Source organism: Pteronotus mesoamericanus, unplaced genomic scaffold (genome assembly GCF_021234165.1).
Source record: "Pteronotus mesoamericanus isolate MK-2021 breed Mesoamerican mustached bat unplaced genomic scaffold, CSHL_Meso_final contig_74, whole genome shotgun sequence".
NCBI classification, from domain to species: domain Eukaryota; kingdom Metazoa; phylum Chordata; class Mammalia; order Chiroptera; family Mormoopidae; genus Pteronotus; species Pteronotus mesoamericanus.
Genome location: NW_026555247.1, coordinates 8,715,239 through 8,736,425, shown reverse-complemented (window position 1 = coordinate 8,736,425; position 21,187 = coordinate 8,715,239).

Genomic DNA, 21,187 nt, shown 5'->3' with positions numbered 1-21,187 from the left:
TGGATTTTACGGCAAGCCCTAGAGCTCTGGAGTAAGGGCATACCATCTATAGTGAATAATTATGTGCCACTCAAAAATTAGCTCCTGGCCAACTATTGGGCCCCGGTAGAGGTGGAGCACCTGATAATGAGTCATCAAGTGACCATGTAGTCAGAACTTCTCATAATGAGATAAGTTTTGTCAGACCCACGAAGTCATAAATTTGGATAAGCCTAATAACTATCCATTGTAAAATGAAAATGGTGCATCTGGGATCCAGCCCAAGTAGGACCAGAAGGCAGATTAAGTTGCACAAGCAGGTGGCCCAGACTGCCATGTCATTCACACTGTTACACTCATGTCTCTCTCTTTGGTCACACCCATGATTAGCTAACAGGAAGAAAAAAACAACGTGGTTTGCAGATGGATTGGCTTGGTATATGTAGAAGCTCTGGTGGTTTTATAACATGTCTAAAAGTCATTTAAAATTCTATGACCTTTTTTTTGACTGCAGTAGAAGCTTAAGTCTAATTCTGTTACCCCTGAACACAGGATGGCCTTAACCTTCCTGTTAAGGGACCACTTACAAGTGATTGGTAAATCACTTTTAACCAATAGAAAGAGGCAGAAGTGACACTGAATGATTCCCAAAGCTGTATCATAAGAGATGTTATATTTCCTTCCTGGAATTTTTTTCTTCTTGAGATGCTTTCTCTTGGAACTTAGCCACCATGATTTGAGAAACCTAAATAGTCATATTGAAAGACCATGTGTCAGTCTCCCAGCCACAGCAGCAGCTGAGGTGCCAGCCAACAACCAGCAACCACCGGCAGACACGTGAGTGTAAGACCTTCTCATGATTCAGTTCCCAAGCTTTCAGCTGTTTCACTTGTTCTCACCAAGTCCTGCTCAAATTTCAGATATGTGAGAGAAACAACTGTTGTTATTATTTTAAGCTACTACATTTTGAGTTATGTAGCAATAGGTAACAGAGCAGAAACTGCAACACAGTTCAATCATGAATGACCTTACAATGTAGTCATAAGGAGAAATCCCCCTAACATGCTACATTTTGGGTGGTGCACCCAATCCTCTTCCTTACATAAGTTCAGAAGTGGCCCAATATTTGAGTACTTATGGAGTTATGTGTGGTAGGAAATGACTTGGCCAGTTCGTCAGGGACCTGAAAGAGAATGATTGAAGGATTGGGAACAAGATCTGGCATGTGGGTTGCCATGTGGGAATGAGCATGAAATGTGAAAGTCCTATAATATGCTAATACCCAGCAGAGAGCACCAACCATGAAAGAAACACTAAATAATCAAGTTGATGCAATAACTTGACCAGGTGATGTGAAGTAGCCTCTGCCTTTTGCTCTCCCAGGGCTGGCATAATGGACACATGAATGAAATAGACATGGTGACAAGGATGGAAGCTATGCAGGGTCCAACAGTCTAGATTTTCACACATTAAGGCTGGTGTAGCTACTGTCACCACTGAAAACTTGAGTTTCCAGCAACCAATTGGTTGAGAAACCAATGCTGAGCCCCTTCCCCAGTTTGACACCATGTGTTGAAGAACCAGTTGATAGCAAGTTGAGTATCTTAAACTTTCGCACGCTGAAAGGGACATCTCTTTACTTTCACTAGAACTGACACATATTCTTCAGTCATAGCCTCTGCCAGCACCACTACCTGTGATGCTGTATTATTTTCTAAACTTCATGAAGTTTTCCAGAGTGTTTGATCCACTAACATAGGATCCCACATAACCGCACATCAGACCAATGGACTCTGATTCAATAGTGGGTAGGGCTTCAGTTACAGAATACAGTGAAGAAAAAGCTACTTGGCATGCCGAAAATTTGCTTGGGTAAGTCTCAGTGCTCTCTTGTCCAATTTTGATGTAAATGTATACTTATAGTTGCCGCAGAAAGACATGACCAGGAGTTTGGACCCTCAGCAATCAAATAAGTTACCAGATCAGGCAAGTCAAACCAAAAGTAAAGAGAATCTAAAATGGATGGTAGAAAATGGGAAAAGTAAGAGTCCCTTGGCACCTTTAGACAAGCTTCAGTTGTGGATCATTTTACTAACAAGGTCATATTTAAGACAAGTAGAGCTGTGGGTCATCTCACTAACCTTCTTCTTCAAAGTTTCTCACAGAAAAGAGGCCCACCAGAGTGCTGGAGGTGCTGCATGCAGAACTTACAAAAGGACATGAGTATAAGCAGCACAAAGACAGGACCATAATGGATGCTGTGACATGCCATCTAGATCCTGCTTCAAGACTGAAGATCTTATTCCCCAAGATTCTTGGAGTTCTGCTGGTCAACAGCCCTTAATCGTCAGCCTTTTTAAGGAATTGCCTTTCGCTAAAGAGAGCCACCTTGCCCAAAGCCTCTGGTTTCAGACCAGTCTTCATTCAGTAATTGATAAATGTAGAGATATAAAGTCCTGTCCTTTTGCCCCAATTCAGGACAATTACAGAGGGCTATCTGTTCTTGTTACATATTGCTGCATATCAAACCACCCCAAAACTTAGTGGTTTGAAGAACAAGAATCATTTTATCATTCTGCAAGTTCTCCATGGCCCAGAAATTTGAGATGGTCAGTAGGGAAGTTGTGGCTTGGGGTTTCTCACAGGAGTTGTGTCAGATAGTGGCTAGAGCTGAAACAACAGAAGGCAAAGGTAGCTGGCGGTTGGCTGGGCACCTCTCTCTCTTTCTTTCTCTCTCCATGTAATCTCAGGGCCTCAGGGCCTCACCATTTGCTTTCTCCATATGGGCTAGTTTGGGCTTTTTCATAGCATGGTGATCTCAGGCTAGTTGGATTGCTTATATAGCAGCTGAATTCTTTAAGAACAAGTATTCAAGCTTGCAACCTGAAAGCTGCATTGCATTTAATGACAACCTCTGAAACCATATAGGGTGTGTCACTTTTACTATCCTCTTTTGGATGATATGGTCAAAAAAAAACCCAATCTCACCTGATTTCAAGAAAAGAGGATACATAGATCCTTCTCTTCCCTTAGAGGAGTGCCATGGTCACATTTTAAGAAGATGTGACACAACAGATATTACAACAGACATGTTTGGAAAATTGAATTTGCCACACTATTCCAGTTTTGGAGCTCCCAATAGTTGGTGATATGGACTGAATTGTCTGCCACAGTTCATATGTTGAAGTCCTAATTTCCAGCGGGGTCACAGATGAAATCATAAGTGGGTCCCTAATTCTATAGGATTGATGGCCTTAACAGAAGAGAAAGAGAGGGAGATCTCTCTATTGGCATGTAATCCGAGAAAAGGCCACATGAAGACACAACAAGAAAACAGCTGTTTGCAAGCCTGGAAGAGGGCCTTCACCAGAAATCACTGCTACTGGACCTTGATCTGAGACTTCTAGCCTCCAGAACTGTGAGAAAAACATATCTGTTGTTTAGGCCACCCAGTCTGTGGTATTTAGTTATGGCAGCCCTAGCAGACTAAGATAGGTGGGCTGAATCCTTTGTTGAGATTACAGCACAGACTAACTTATTTTTCTACCATTCTTTCTTCTTTCCGTTCATCCACAGGTGTTGATCCTGAGAGCATTTACTAATACACTTCTCCATTATAATCTTCATTTATGAGTTTGTCTTCCAGAAACCTGACCTGCAAAATCTGATAGCCATTTAGATTTCCTCTTCCATAAACTGCATATGAGACTTTGCTCATTTTTCTACTGTTTCCTATCTTTCCGTATTAATTTCCAGGCATTCATAGCATATCCTAAATATTAATCTTATCTCAGTTTTAGAAGTTACAAGTATCTTCTCTAAACTGTCTCAGTCCATTACCTTTGCAATGTTTTTTTATTTATAAACATCTAGACATTTTATGCTTTGGACATCTATTTTAAGAAGTTTATCCATACCTCTAAGTTTCAAGTATAATCTGTACATTTTCTTCTATTAGTTTTATAGTTTTACCTTTCTTATTTAAATTTTTATTATATTTGGCATCCATTTTGGATATGGTATATGTAGATTTTAAGACTATTTTTCTCTGTAGAGGGCATAGTTTTTTCTTATACTGTTTTCTAAGACGTATGTCATTTTCTCATTTTTCCTGAGATATTTTATGTTCCAGTGACCAATTTTTCTTTTAGTGTTATATTGTTTTTCCTAGAAAAGCTCTTTTTTTTTCTTGATTCTCTTTTTCAAAATTGACTTGACTACTTATATATGTTTATTCTTCCACATTTTAGAATAAACTTGTAGAAATCCTAAAAGTATTCTGCTGGGAATTTTTATTAAAATTGCATTGCATGTGGAGATTAATTGGGGAGAACTGATATATTTACTGTTAAGTTATTCCATCAGTGAGCATGGTATAACTCCTCACTATTTCAGATTATTAAAATGTTTTTCATTTATGGTAGAACTGAGACTCCTTATCTAGTGATACTCCCATTATTCCTTGTTGTTCATTTATCCAAGCAAACTAAGGTGACCTAAAAAGACTTAGGAACCTACGTTGTTCATCTGACACTCGTTCCGGAAATAATAAATAAATAAATAAATAAATAGTCTCCAACAGTTATAGTAGTCCCCTCTCATCCTCAGTTTTTCTGCAGTTTCAGCTACTTGCTGTCATGGAGTCTGAAAATAAAAAAATGGAAAGTTCCAGAAATAAATACTTACTAAATTTTAAATTGTGCACCATTTTGAATAGCATGATGAAATCTCATGTTCACCTGCTCCCTGCTGCCTGGATGTGACTCATTCCTTTTGTCCAGTGTGTCTGCACTGTCTACACTACCCACCCATTAATCACTTAGTAGCCATCTCAGTTATCAGACAGATTATTGTTGTTAGTCTGTTACTGTGCATGATTTAAACTTTATCATAGGTATGTATGTACATATAGAAAAAATATTACATCTAGGGTTTAGTACTATCTGCAGCTTCAGGCAACCACTGGGGGTCTTGGCAGGTATCCCCCATGGATAAGTGTATCTAAAATCTATTCTGTTATTAAGAAAAGAAAAACAATTGATAAGTGGGCAAAAACTACGAGCAACAGCTTTTTGAAAGAGAAATGCAAATGTTTTAAGTATAGAAAAAATTGCTTAACCTCATCCATCATAGGAGACATGGAAATTAGAAAAATGCTAGACTACTATTTTACTCACCAAATTGATAAAGTTTTAAAAGTTTGATAATAATTTGTATTAACAGGATATGAGGAAGCAAATGCATCCTACATTGTTGGTAAGATTCCAAATTTATACAAACTCTTTGAAGGGAAATTTTTCAATGTATTTCAAAATTGGAAATACACATAACATTTGAACTTACAGTTCTACTGGTAGAAATTTATCTTTCCCGTGTACTTATATATGTCTGTCAAAAGTTGTATAAAGAAGGCTATTCTTTACAGCATTACTGATGGTAACCAAAGGTTGGAACAAACTAAGTATCTGTCAGTAGGTATGGCTAAAAATTACTTCTACATCCATACAATCATATAACAGCTTTCAGCCTTTGAAAATAATTATGTATAACCCCTTCTTGTGCTACAGAGTAATCTTGAAGACTAAGAGGAAAGAGTACAATGCAACATATGTGTAAAGTATACCTCAACTGTGCAAAGCAGAAAGGGTGCATTAATATACATGTGCACATTCTCATAGAATATCTCTGGAGTGATAATTAAGAAACAGATAACAGTGGTTGCCTCTGGGAAGGACAGCTGGGAACTGAGGGTTGAGGTGGGAGGAAGGCTTTCTTTATATCCCTTTGAACTGTTTGATTAATTTTTTAATGATATGTACATATTAGTTTTAAAATAAATTAAAGCTATTCTACAACTTAGTTTCACATTCTCACGTATGTTGTAGAATATTATTTCATATTAAGCATGTCTTGCTGTATTTAGATTTGATCTAAAGATTTTATTCTCTTGGTTTATTATATCGTTTTGCATTCCCTTTCTGCATACTCGAAGGAATTATTAGAAGAATTTTTTTCTAGTAAAAATTCAAGGAAAAAACTTTAGATATTCATAATATCTAAAGTCTGTAGCAATGGTAATTCCTCTTAATTAAAGTGAAATGGAGCTGGATGATGTTTCATTGCATATGAAAAACATTGAAGTGAAATCTGGAGAATTCTAATAAGTGTGTAATGGAGCTAAATTGTGTCCCCTCAAAATTCATGTATTGATGTCCTATCCCCTGAAACCTCAGAGTGTGATTATATTTTGAGTCAGGGTAATTGACTTAAATGTGATCAATGGGTTAGGCCTTAATCCAATCTGACTGCTGTCTTCCTAAGAAGAGAAGACACAAACAGGTACAAAGGAAACTATGTGAGGACATAGCAAGAAGTTGGCCATCTGCAACTCAAGGAGAAAGGCCTCAGTAGAAACCAACCTGCTGCACCTTGATCTAGGACTTCCAATATCCAGAACTGTGAGAAAATAAATTCCTGTTGTTTCAGCCACCAGTCTGTGATACTTTGTCCTGGCAGTCCTAGCAAACAAATGCAACATGATAATAACTCAAAGCAATCTATGTAATGAAAAATGTCAATGATACCACACCAAATACTTCACAGATGAAGTTGTCTAGGGTACTGGTTTAATAATGTTTCAAATGGGCCAAACTGGAGAGTCCTGTGGAGCTTTTTCTGAGTTCAGGGAACCACCTCCAACAATTAACATTTTGAATTTGAGTAAGATGACTGCAGAGAGGAGGTCAGTTTTGGTGTAACCAGATAGAAATGGATGTTGTGAATGTAGGTGTGTTCTCTAAATCTTAGTTTACTGGAAAATGGGGGAACTCCCTGTGATCTTGCAAGTGATGCTTTAAGACAGATAGCAGAAGAGGCTAATTTACACATTAGGCAGATGGCTGAGCACAGGTGGAAAGCTTTCTCTTCTGCAAGACATTATGAAAAACATTTTTAAAAATAAAGTATTCATAGCCATTCTGAAAAACAGGAAAGAGAACCCTGTGTGGACTAGAAAAAAAGAGGCATTCTGAAAAGATGGCTGTAGAAAGACAGCCCTCACTGTCAAACCAAAAGGGATGTTGCTGCTAAAAGGCTGGCATTGGCATCAATGCACAAAGTCCCTGCTGCAGAAAGGGCACTCTCTCAGAACTATCACAACCCAGGACACATGCTGGAGAAATCCTCTGCATATAAGTGCATGCCGTGGGTCCTTGTAATCACCTGTAATTTCAGCTGCAGCAGGCTCGTTATGTTTCATGTATGTCTGGACATTCTGAGATGGTCCAGCCTTAAGTGTTTTATACCCCAGGGCTTTCTCCAAAACTAATGGAACCCCCTTGACCCATAGGCAAACATAGCCCAAAGTGTGAGGCAGTCAGCTCTCCCAGAAGCAGCCATCAACTAATAGGGAATGGGAGTCCTTCTGCAAATGGTTCTGAGAGGATTCTATATTCTTCTCAGAGATCCTCAGGAAACGGGGCCACCTCTAATGGCTCCCTTATATTGGCCCTCCTGCTTCCCTAGCTCACTCTCCTCATTTCTTGGTTTATGTTTCTTGAGATTTCTTTTAAACAAACTACAGATGCCACTTTCTCAGGCTTTGTTTTGAGGAAAGCTAAACTAAGACAGTAGATAACCAAGAATTATGCAATATCTGAGGATGGCCCAACACAATGACAGAGAGACTACCAATACCACAAGTGGAAAAATTTTATACTCAAAGAATAAGAATATTAATAATTCCAAAATGATTTTAAGCATGTATGGTAACATCAGAGAGGTAAAGGAGGTCTTTGCAAATGAGATATATGAACAGGAGATTGTTAAACTACAAGAGGTACTTAGGAAACAAGATCTGGCAGTTACAATTTCTTAGAAATGAAAAACATGATTGTTGAATTAAAAATTTCATTAAGTGGGTTGAATAGTATACCTGACAAGTGAATGAGCAAATTTAAGTGGGGGAGGTATTCTCTCTAAATGGAGTCCAATGACATTAAAAAATGGGAAGTATAAAAATTCAGAGATATGAAGTGGAGATCTGAGAGTTTTTGCCATTCATTGCGTAGGACAGGAAAACTGGGATTAGGATAGCACAAAGGAGTCAACACAAGAAGAAATAATTCTAAGGATTTCCATATCTGAGGGAAGACTTCAGATTGAGAGTCCATCAAGTGCCATGTACAATGAAAAGCAAACAAGAAAATGCCTGCACACTTGAATGAATATTTCATGGGCATCAATTTGAGCAGCTGGTTTGATTCACTATAGTGTTATTTATGTTCTTATGGTTAAGTGGTTTTGAATATACAGATTTTGTTTTTATTCTTCAGAAAAAAACTCTGTAAGAATGCCAACTGAGGAATATTAAAATGAATGTTTAAGTAATGACCAGGTAAACTGAAGTTTTAAAGGCAATATGATTAATTCTGGCCACCAAAGTCCCCACCTTATCTTCTTTATTAAAGGATTGGGCAATAAAATTTTCTGTGTATTAATGGACCTGATCCTCTGAATGGAGGACAAGCAACTTTCAGAAGGATCGCTGTTGGTATCTTTCTGATTAATTAAACCATGTAAAGATTAACGAAGCCAGCTTTATGGAGCAGACTGGCCATTGGAATCCACACTGATGGTAATATAACTTGCTTCCTGTATCAATGTCATTTTTCCTCCTCAGTCTATGAAATGGAGAGTAGTGGTCTGTACAACTGACATTCACGGGCCCATCTTCAGGTGCTAATTATTTACAGGGTGGCTGTGCCTATATGATACCAAGGCAACTGTTCCCTCTGGTTACAAAGAGAAAGTAGCTTATGTAGGCAAAACAAGTGTGCTTGTTGAATTTTTTCACCCTTCGATTGGTTGATTTGATATTGTGCAGACACAGACTGTACTTGACATTGAGGTACTGTTGTATCCATTGTGCCTGCTTTGTAGACTGCCCTCCATTTATATGAAGGGATCTTATTTGCTTTACTGGTCTTTAGACATCCTGGCAGCATTGTCTCTCATAGCTAAGTACTGAAGAAGGACAAATCCATATGCTCCCCACAGTCTAAACCTCTCTTGTCATGTTAAGCATCTCCTGCCTGAATCTGGAGGAAGTCATTCCATGAGCTTTGTAGAGCTGAGCAACCAGAGGTAATGCACATGCGTTACCATATCTTAAGGGAAGCAGCAGTTTGTCGGTGATGTTTGATGGCTTTCTTTATCTTAACACAAAAATCTCTGGGGCACACTATGGTCTTTTAACGTGTCCCTATTTAACTGCACTCCTTACTTTGAGCTGCTGGGGCTCAGCTAACCAAATGGTGGCAGAGATGTGTATAGGCAATCTTAAATCATTCTGATTTTCCCAAGTCCCTCTGTAGTTTTTGGATGGAACATATGGCAATGTTATGTCTATTTGAAAAAGCCTTTGCATCATATGTTTATACAACTGCTCACTATCCCAAGACAAAAATTCTTTTCCTGTTATTGCCCATTTGCTGACTAAAGAAATTATCCTCTTTATGTATTCTGGTACTTTACCTTGATATCTTACATGTTTAATTATGTAGCCCTCAGTCCATAATCTATATCTTCATCATCTAAGACCATTTTGCTTCTGTGAATCCAAAGCTTAATGGTATGCTGGGAGATAAAGAAAGGATATTTAAAAAATTCTTCTACTATAACTCTTTCTAAGATTTTTTTTTTTTAAATCATAGAACCACAAGTAACGGAGTCAATAAGGAAAGACCAGTACATTCTCTGATGTTTCTTTTACATTTCTCAATTATGTTGTGCTACTAAAAATGATAATTCCTTAAATATTTCATACCAAATAACTCAATTTAGACTTCACAGATTATACACAAGATAATGGGATATAGTTCTACTTACCTTACAAATTCAGTCACCCCAAATGTTGCAGAGCAGAGTATTATGGTCATTTGGCCCATGCCATCACCAATCTCCATGGAAAAGAAGGTAAGAAGAGTCTTGGTAAATCCAACTGAAACCAATTTTTAGACAGTAAAACTGGCTACAGAAGAACAATAGTAAGATGAACAATCATGGAAATTTCAGAATCTAATACAGGTCATGGAATAGGCTACAAGGCCTGTTGGAGGGTGTTTTGTTTTGTTTTTCTTTAAATAAATGAGATGGACAACTTGTCCCCCTCTGCCTAATTTAAATCCATTTAACCATGTCCAGGAATAGTTTTTTTCTTCTTGGATTTCCTCTATGCCATATGCCTTTTATCATGTCACAGCTGAGCGAATGATTCTAACCTGAATGATTTCCTGTTCCCATGGTATAAACTTGCCTCTATTGCACTAATGGAACCAACTGTCAATTTAGGTCCATGATTTTCATGAGAGCTTATCAGGAGTGTTGGGGTGGGGGCAACGCAACATTTAAATATTTTAAGGTTGAAATTCAACAATTACATGGCCATTCAGCACTTTACGAATGTTTTGCTGAGGTCTCAAGTCAAAGTGTATTTGAAATGTGGAGGTTAAACTGGTTGACCTGGAAACTTCTTGAAAGAAGTTGTGTTACATTAGCTAATGCAGTACAAAGTCTAACCTGAACTGGGCATCATGTTTTGCATATAAACCAAAGGTATCGAATTTGTGGCTTTTGCTAGCTTTGCAAAAAAGGCTTTTTAAAAATACATTTCTTAATAGTGCAAAACTAGCAAAAGCCACAAATGGAATGGGCTTGCTTCTCATGGAAAACCTTTTGCATCCTGGAGCTATGGTAAGCCTCTACAGTACTTTGCGGTTTGCTGCTCCAATCTCAGAATAGGTCTGTTATCATCTTAGCTCCTTGAGAAGCTGAACAAGTTCCTCACAGACCACCGGAGTGGTCTATGGTATACTGCCCATCTCATTGGCAAACTAATGTTTGTTTCTCCATCGGTTTTGAGCTTCCTAAGAGTAGGACCAAGAATCTTAGTTAGGAAAGCAATTTGTTGGTCTCAGATGAGTTGATGGTGGGAATGTCAGACATTAGTGTGTCTAAAGATGGATTCTATGGTAAAATAAAATGGATTAGTCAAGCTGTAAGAGAGAAAGTGGCAGCTATTAGAGGCCATGGCCATGGCATTTGAAAGTTCATGCAATATCCATTACACTTGGCCAAAAGTACATAAAATATATAACAATATGAGACAACTTATCTTTTAGACTATCTACTTTCTGTCTTCTAGTCTATTTACTTACCCATACACCAGGAAAATAAATTGCAGCGTTCTAGATTATCTAAAGAGAAGCACTAAAGGTAGGAAAAAAATACTAAGTTTCCTTCCACTCTTTGCTATCAAAGCCATAGCCTAAAATCTAGGAAGTTACCTTTGATTACACTGCATTGCTGGTCTTTAACCTAAATGTTAGTATTCACTTTTATCTCCCAATCTGAGAATCCTATCTTTCTACTTTTTTTGTTGATGCTTATTTCAATGTTCATTAGGAGAACTGACACATGAATTGGGAACAAAGAAAGAGAGGAAACACAGGAGAGTTAGTTCTGTTCTTTTCGTAATTTATACATTGATGAGAACTAAAATGGGGAAAGGACTGAGACTTTTAGATACTAAATGGCCTCCTTTGATTATCTGTGAATTTATGGATTTGTGTATGTCTACACAACTAACAGAAAACTGGCGATGTGATCAGTATACAGGCATTTGTTACATTCTAGTCTCTGTGTACTGCTTAATCAAAGAATGACTCACTCAAGTAATGTAAAATTGTACCTGTGAGAAGTGGCAACAAGAAAATACACAAGCTTAAAGAGTGTGTGATAAGGGGCCGTCAGAGAAAAAACCCTAAAGAAGGGATTATTGGCCTGGGATCTGCTGGAAGATAAGAAGCTAAATGGATAAAGCTGAGAGTGGAAGAATGTTCCAGGCAGAAGGAATAGCATGTGCTATGGCATTTAGTAGATATGGTGCACTTGAAAAAAATGGAGTACAATCAGTACTTACCGGAAGTGTTTATGCTCTTGGAAAATCATTGTATTGGTGCAGAGTGCATGTTTTTTTTTTCCCCAATCAGACATGTTGACCAATTTAGTATTCGTAAAAAGAAAGAAGAAGAGAAAGAAGTTAAAAAAAAAAAAAGGCTGTTTGGTTCACATGGCTAATAGTACCATCATGTTCAGTCAAAGATGTGACATAGAAAATTTGGTATACTCTGTGTTAGCTTCTCTTCCCATTAGTTGTCTTTAGAAATGGCCACAAAACAAAACAAATAAACACCAAAACCTCAGAGTTTCAGTGTGCAATAGTCTAATTCAATACAAAATAGTATATTTTACTTGGAAATGGAACTGATATTTCCTAATCAATGCCCATTTTGATTTTAAACTTTTACAACTTAAAAATACAGAAACTTTCCATTCATTGCAAACTGCGGAAGAAGAAATCACAAGATTACCTTCTTGGGGATTAGAGCTAGATCAAGCTTTCACTCTAGACCCTTCATATTCAAATCAAGGAGAGCATGGGAGGCACAGAACCCAGTAAATAAGCTGATGCTCCACACTGAGAAACATGTGGGGTTGGTGCAGCAGAATTTTCACCATCAGGTGTTAAATCATGCCATGCAAGGAGGCTGTCTCAATTAGGACTTCAATGGGCTTTTCCTCCATGATGCTTTCTGGAGAATTTCATCTGAGCTTCTGAAAGTTTTCCAAATTGGAGCCACCCTTTTGAGATGATCAGCCAAAGCTGCTTTAATTGTGGGAGTTTTAATGGTGGGATTACTGCTTAGCATCTGTCACTACCAACGCAGAGAATCTTGGAGAACCACTGATCATTTGTATCAAAGTAATGAGGTTGTCCTTTTTCTAAACGTGATGCCTGGATTGTATGCTGACTAGGGGGAAAGCATCTGACAGTGGATATTAAGCTTTGCTTTTGTTTTTCCCTCTCCCAAAGCTTGTATAATTGATGATTCTCCCTGCCGGGATAAGTTTTTGAGCACAAAATTCATTTTAATAGCAGTTTTTGCTTATTAAACAAACCACCGTGCTTTCCCCTCCTGTTTACTTCCATAACCAGGATCACAGGATCACAAAACAAATCAGCCTAATTTTGCCGTGAACTTTCCTTTTGACATCTTTCTATTTTTCAAAGAGAACAAATGTGCTGTTACTTGACTGCTCTCTTTCAGACTGAAGAAGTGGAGAGCTATTTTTGAAGCTCCTTAAATCAGAAGCTACGGCTTTTTACAAAAGCAGCCCCACAGGACATCAACACTGTGTTTGGAAACATATGTGATAAAAAAAAAAAAAAGAAACAAACCATAAAAATGAACTGGGATCACCTTGTAATTGGGCAGAGAGGGCTTCCCGCTGTTCTCCGTGTTTTTTTTTAAAAGCCATTGCTTCTGCGTTTCTCACCTTTCACTCTAAGAGATTGTACACAAAATCTCCAATTGCCAAGCAAATCACAGCTGAGAGTCAGGCCCCCTGTTTGGAAGAGACCTCCCTCCCCTCAATATTCTCTTTTATTAATGTTATGAAAAGAAATTAAAGATACACAAAGAATCCAGGTATTTATAGTGACAACGCAAGTCTTATACAAAGAACCCAGAGCAGGTCTTACAATATGCCAACATCCACACGGGGATGACTTTAGACAGCTCAATAAAGTTTAATTGTTTCACTGCTGCGCTTCCGGGCAAACACTTTGCATGCCAACGGAGGATAAGTGCCTTGTAAATAAAGCACATTATTATTATTTTACTTAGTATATCGCTAAATAGCTGTTATCTCCCCAGCCAGAAAAGGGGGAGGGAAGACTGGGGTGTGGTACTCCTGGGAATGATGAGTCCCCTACCTCATCCCAGAATCCACCCCTGACTCTTAAGGTGATAACTTCAATAAGTGTTCCTCCTCTTCAGTCTCTCCTTCCCTGAAGTGGGGTCAAAAAATAATTGCTACACCTACCTTTCAGAGCTCTGCACAGCAGGAATCATTGACTATGCATATGGTTATTAGCTACAAATAATATTTATTGGTTGCTCACTTTTTTAATGGCTCTGATTTAAAAACAATATAAAGGTCTAAAAAATATATATAACAAGCATGATTAATTTTGAAGGTGTTTGCCAATCTTTGAGTTATATTTCAATAATAATTTTGACTGAAGTCCAGTGTTGCAGGTGTGCAGGCATAGACAATTATTGGCATGAAAATCTGTGAGAGTTTTAGAATTAGGCTCTGCAGGGGTAAATATTATGTGAGTTCAGTTAGAAGACATAACTGGTTGTGCTAGGATGGTCTATTCAGTTACAATTTCTTGTCACTCACATATACTAGCCAATAGGTCAAGAAGTTACATGGAAACTTTTTCCTTGATTTTTCTTTTTGAAAAATTTGTGTACAAAGGCTTGTACAAGGATAAGGACTGTAAGAAAACTAAACAGGCATAGAAGTAGGGGAAAACAGAAACTTAGGCATATGTAACATATTCCTTCCACTAAAATAAATATATTAATAAAGTTTTACTCTTTTTATGAGACTAACAGTTCTTGTCTGAGTATAAGCTTAAGGAATGCACATTTTACATTAGGTGTTCCATATATATTTTACAAGAAGTGAGGAATAAGATGCAAAATTATGGGGCAGGAAGATTATAACCTACTTTTTTTTAGTATGGTTTTAAATTTACTATATTTTTCCCACACTTAAAAAAAACCACCTTCTTGTAATGCTAGTGAATTACTGTTTTCATCCATATGTTTATGGCATGTAAACTTCCCTGTATGGATGGATAGACAGGAACGTTATTCTTGAAATTTGTTGACAACATGGGTACAATTTTTCACTTCACCTATTCTCAGGGAATTCTGCAAAGCCATAAATTCAATGTTAGCTGGCTAGAACGTTTCTAGAAAAAAAGAAAACCCAACTTTAACACAGTGAACTACTTGATTCCAAAGACATCTTAGTGGTGTCCTGGAAAATGAATGCACTTTGGCTGCCCCATGAAAGATAGCTCTGCTTGCTGATGGTGGAAACAGAATGAGCCAGACAGGAATTCAGCCTCTGCACCATCAGTGGGGCCCTATCTACTGCCTTATAGTTTTGTGTGCATACCTGTGTAGTAGATAGAGCAAGACTATAAAATATGATAGAAAAGAAAAGATTCTGGACAGAAAGAAATAGAGGTGGTTAGGTAGGAAAAAAGAGAGAATTTGATGGAAAATAGGGCTGAGGCCCTCATCTATGTGTTCATTAAAGTTTTCCAGGCAGAAGTGCTAGTGCTTTATGGTCCAGTTCGGCTGCCTCTAGCCCTGTTCACCAGCTATCTGTCACAGAACCTTCCTTTCTTCATTTATTTTCCCTCTCGACTTCATGCTTGATTAATACTGAGTTTGGCTCCGGTAAGATATCCCCACTATACGCTCTCTTCTCCTTCCTTCTTACAACTGCACACATGTCTCTGAGGTAATTTGCAGCAAAAAATTCTTGGCCCCGGGGCTCTTTAGAATGCTCCGTGTTTGCTCCTTTGATGATTAGATTGTTCGCATTTTAGGCAGCTATAGGCCATAGTCTCTCTTATTTGCTGTAAATACAGGATGAAAGAAACCCAGGAATTCTGCCCTGGAGTTCACAGTTCAGTTGAAGATAGCCTCACACAGCCCGTTGTTGTTACACCATGTGTTGCAACTTGAGTTCTCTGGGGACCTGGAGGACAGGGTGACTGAGTGCCTGGGAAGGCTGGGAACACTTCACAGAGGAGAAAGCTCTTGAGTTGGGTTTCTTTTTTTATGGAGTGTATTGGAGTGACAAGTTTCAATGTCTGGCTTGATGACCAAATGCCACAACTCACACCTCTGTTTTTCTGGGATTCTGGCTGTTAGGGTTTGCACACAAAAAATGGAGCCATATGGAGCATTGTCAGTTTAACTTACAATTCCCCAATGGATAATGATGTTGAAATATTTTCATGTGTTTATTGCCAACTGTATATCTTCTTTGGCAAAGTGTCTAAGTATTTTGCCCATTTTATAATTGAATCTTTTGTTTTTTTGCATTTGTGTTCTGGAGTTCTTTATATAATCTGGATATGAGTCCTTTGTCAGATAAGTGATTTGCAAATAGCTTCTCTTAATTTGTGGCTTGTTTTTCATCCTCTTAACAGGGTACTTCACAGAACAAAAGTTTTTAATTTTCATGAAGTCTAATTTTAAACTATTATGAATTCTTCCTTTGGTGTCCTGCCTAAGAACTGGTGGCCTAACCCTGGTTCATGAAGTTGTCTCTTTTTGTTTTCTTCTAAAAGTTTTACAGTTCTATGCTTTGCATTTAGATCTGTAAAATATTTTGAATGAATTTTTTTGTATAAGGTGTGGAGCTTCATTCAAGGTTTTTTCTTTCTCTTTTCCACCTATGATAATGAAAATGGCTTAAAACCATTTATTGAAAAACATTACCCTTCTCCCACTACATTGCTTTTACATCTTTGTCAAAATCAGCTGGCTATACTTTTGCTCTATTTTTAATTCTCTTCTGTTTTATAGATCTGTGTTTTTATTCCTCTGCTAATATTATACTATCTTGATTACTTGCAGCTATATAGTAGATCTCAAACAAGGTTGTGTAATTTCTTCCATTTTATTCTACCTATTCTAAATTGTTTTGAGTATTCTAGTTCCTTTGATCCCTGCAATAAATTTTAGAATCACCTTGTTCATGTCTAAAAAGAATCTTCCAAGAATTTCCATAGGAATTGCATCAATTTGTTGTCTTCTAATTTGTGAATATATGGTTCTGTTTATTTAGATATTCTTTTATTTTATTAGCATTTTATGGTTTCAACATACAGATCCTGTACATGTTTGTCAGTTTTATATCTAAGTGCTTTACTTTGCTTGGAATGATTGCAAATATAATGCATTTTTAATTTCAGTTTTCAACTGTTCACTCCTAACATATAGAAATGTGACTTTTTATGCAACCTTTCTAAACTGACATTAATTCTAGGAAAGATTTCCTGCCACCCCACCCCAGATTCTTTGAGATTTTCCATGTTGTATGCAAATAGCGACAGTTTTAGTTGTTTCTTTCTTATTATGAATTTTATTACACTGTTTAAGACTTCCATTACCATATTGAAGAGGAGCAGGGAGGAAAGATGTATTAGCTTGTTCTTGATCTTAGGGGAAAGCATTTAGTTATTCTCCATTTAAGTATGTTAGCTGTAGAAACTGTAAGGTGTTCCTTATCAGTTTGAGAAAGTTCCCTTCTATTTCTAGTTTGCTGAGGGAATTTTATGATGAATTGTATATTTGAATTATGTCAAGAGCTCTGAATTCATCCTAAATGTGATAAGGCTGGCAGTAACAGTGATAGTATCCATATGCTACATGCTCCCTGTAAAGGCGGGGAGAAAAGGTGCCCTGTCCTCACCTCAAGCCAAGTGAGGAAGACTTCAGGAGAATGATTTGAAGAGCCTGCTATGTATGCCGACATGGAATTTGTGAGATGCAGTATTTGGAATGCCTCAGAAGGTCCAAGTCAAGCTGATAAAGTCTGTAGGTAACAAAGCAAAGAAATGACTTCCAACCTTTCAAAGCTCTGGAGTGTTTTCTATAGTTTAGGGGCAAGTAGAGAGTCCAAAGTAGTTCTATTACAGGATTATCCTGATGGGCATGGCAACTCCCCAGTGAGAATGTGGTGTATATGTCAGAGGTGGAGGTAAATCATAAGCAGCACATTGAAATAAGTATTGCCTGTGTTAAGAGAACTGAAGATCCACAGTGAGGGTAGAAGGCCTCTCTAGAATTCCACCCCACCAAATACCAGATTTCAAAGGTTAGGCTGTTACTTCTCCTTAATACTCTTCTGCCCACTGCTCAAGTTCTGTGGAGTCGGAGACACCATAATGAAAGGGGAACCAGTGGAAAAATAAGGTAGGTAAATGGGGAGAAAGTGAAATCATCCATGTCCCCTCTCCCAATTTAAGTTCTTTGGCCTGTATCAGACCTGAGCTGGGGGAGCGGAGAGGTTATAAACTCGATTGGGATTTGAAGTTTTGATATTAGACTTCATTGGCTATTTTATTATTTGAATATTGAGATTTGATAATATATGAGAGTGATGGAAAAGCTATATGGTTTGTCCAAATTCAACAAGGTTGGAAAGAGAGGGGTTGATTGAGTGGATTTGCAGAGGTCATGCTATGAAAAAATAAAATTGACTTTTGTTTGCATTTTAGTGAGGGTCTAGCTACTTCAGTAAACCAATGATAGTTATTTGGGTCACAAGATATCTAGGTACCCATTGTACATGTGGATTTGGAGGAGGTCAGGAAAGGAGACATCACTTTTGGAGTTCATCCAAACTTTATCACTCCATTTAGATTAGTTCAATCTAAAATACTTCCTTGGTGTTATGGCAATACACAATTTATTTCTGAAAAATTCTAGTCAATGTACTCTGCTAAGTGCACACACACACATACATGCACATACACACTTGTCAGCAAGAGCATAGACTAGGAAGTCCCAGCCCTCTTTGCCCCAGAGAAACACCAATTTAAAAACTATATATGGACCAAAATATAGTCATAAGACTTCCAGAATCTAGTTAACAAGTTAGAGTACCCCAGGGGAACTCAAAGCTGAACATAGTTACATTGAAACAGGTAAGAAGAACAATTTCACTTTACATATGTCATTCCCTCCCCAAAGCAAACATGAGTCAGTGCTGTGAGAAAACCTATTTCATGACGTCTTCCTCAGGGTCAAGAGAAGAATACAACATATGTCCAATGTTCAGTCTTGTCAGAAGACTTCCCAAGGGACCAATATGTGTCTGTCTTGTCTTGGATGCTGATATGGAGTTGGCACACTTTGGATGCCTGGTGGCTGCTGAGAACAAGGGACAGTGGGGAAGCTTTCTACGTTAGAACCAAAGGACTTGTAGTGCCCCAGGTAGACAGCAGAGGGAATAAGAGATTATGAGCTTCTGAGTTGAAATTGGCAAACTTTCCTAATTGAGAAAGTGCAGATCCAGACCCAGAGATGATGCATCACCCCCCAAATAGTTTCATATGTCTCCAGAATTTCTAGCTAGACCAATTGATGAGGCTCTTCCCCTGCAGGAAACCAGTCCATAAAGACTGGGAAAAATGACTGTTTTTCAGATGTGTAGATTCCAAAACAAGGTTATGAGTCACATGAAGAAACAGAAAAACGTGGCCAAAAAAAAACAAAAAACAAAATAAATTTGTGACTATCAGGTCTAAAGAAATGGAGGTATATAAATTACTTGACAAAGAATTGAATATAAATGCTCTATAAGCTCAAGAAAATGACACACAAACAAAATGAGAACATTAACAAAGGTATGGACAGTATAAAAAAAGAACCAAATAGAAATTTTGGAAATGAAGAATACAATAACTCAACTGAAAAAAATTCAGTATAGGAGTTCAAGAGCAAATTGAACAAGCAGAAGAAAGAATCAGTGAACTCAAAGCCATGTCATTTGAAGTTATCCAGTCAGAGGAACAAAAAGAAAAAAGAATGAAAAAGAGTGAGGAAAGCCTAAGGGACTTATAGGACACACCAACAGACCCAGTACACACATGATGGGAGTCCCAGAAGGAGAGGAGAAAGATAAAGGGACAGGAAACTTACTTAAAGAAATAATGACTGGAAATGTTCAAAATCTGGGAAAGAAAATGAACATTCATGTTCATGAAACCCAATGGGCTACAACTAAGATGTACTTGAAGAATCCATAGTGAAACTGCCTTTTGATCCAGTGATTCCTCTGCTGGGACTATACCCTAAGAATCCCAAAATGCCAATTCAAAAGAACCTATGTACCCCAATGTTCATAGCAGCACAATTTACAATAGCCAAGTGTTGGAAGCAACCTAAATGCCCATCAGTAGGTGACTGGATCAAAAAACTATAGTACATCTGCACAATGTAATACTATGCAGCAGAAAGAAAAAAAGAACTACTATACTTCGTGACAGCATGGATGGAACTAGAGAGCATTATGCTAAGCAAAATAAGCCAGGGGGTGAAAGACAAATACCATATAATCTCACCTATAAGCAGAACCTAACCAACAAAACAAAGATGCAAGGAAAATAAGACCAGCAACACTGAAAGAAAAAGTAACCAACAGAGACAAGAGGGAAGGAGGAAGGGGTGGGTGAGGGGAAAGAAGAGAAGGGGCAAGTCAAGGAACATATAGCAAGGACTCATGGACAAAGCCAAAATGGGGAAGGATGGGGGGGCAGGGGAAAGTGGTGGGAGGAAGGCAGAGACAAATATATTTGGAAAAATAAATTAATTAATTTTAAACAAATAAAAAAATGAGACTTTTGAAAGCAGCGAGTGAAATGTGACTTGTTACATACAAGGGAATCATTGTAAGATTATCAACATATTTCTCAGTAGAAATCTTGCAAGCCAGATTTCAAAAATGAAGAAATGTTTTTGAGGTAAACAAAAGCTGAGGAAGTTCATCATCACTAGACCTGCCTTCCAAGAAATGCTGAAGGAAGTCCTTTGAAGTGAAATTAAAAGACACTAAACAGCAATACAAAAACATAAAAGTAAAAAACTTTCTGGTAAAAGTAAGTATATAAACAAATACAGAATACTGCATACTAAAATACTGTAATACTGTGTTGGTGATGTGTAAACCACTTAATTTTTGTATAAAAGTTAAAAGACAAAAATATTAAAAATAAGTACAAAAATGTTAACAGATACGATATAAAAAGAAGTAATTTGAGACATCAAAAATGTAAAGTGTGTCTGGGAGGAAATCAAAGGGTAGAGAGCATTTGTATGCATTTTAAGTCAATTTGTTAATTTCAGTCACCTTAACATAGATTGTATAACCCATGTAACTCTCATGATAACTACAAATAAATACCTATAGAAGATATACAAAAGAAAATGAGAAGCATGTCTACAAAGATCAAACAAAACAAAACAAAATACAAAGGAACGGAGCAGAGGGTGGCCATATTTTTATGAGACAAATTAGAGTTTATGTCAAAAACTGTAGAAAGAAAAAGATAAGAAGGTTATTTAAGGATAACAGGTCAATTCACCAGGAGGATATAATAATTATAAATATATATACACCTCATAGTACTGTACCCAAATACATCAAGTAAACGTTGACAGACAGAACTGCAGAAAGAAATAGAAAGCACTACAATGATATA